Below are 252 nucleotides of genomic sequence, written 5' to 3'. Positions count from 1 at the left end.
GTTGGAAAGAAGAAATCTGTGGCATACGTGAGTAGCTTCACGTCAGAAAGAGTAGACAGTTTTACTATAAAAGGTAGTAGAACGTATATTCTAGTCTAAGTCAGTTCAGCTCAGATTATATATATATTGCCTGGAATACAACAGCTTACATGACACGTATATGCGATAGAGGACCTTGGATGCGTGTCTGATAGGAGCGCACAAATCAACTTCTGTGCGTTCGTCGACGCAGATTCCTACGCAGGATCCTAT

Source organism: Plasmopara halstedii (assembly GCF_900000015.1).
Source record: "Plasmopara halstedii genome assembly, contig: Scaffold_614, whole genome shotgun sequence".
Lineage (NCBI taxonomy): Eukaryota > Oomycota > Peronosporomycetes > Peronosporales > Peronosporaceae > Plasmopara > Plasmopara halstedii.
This window is presented reverse-complemented; position numbering follows the sequence as displayed.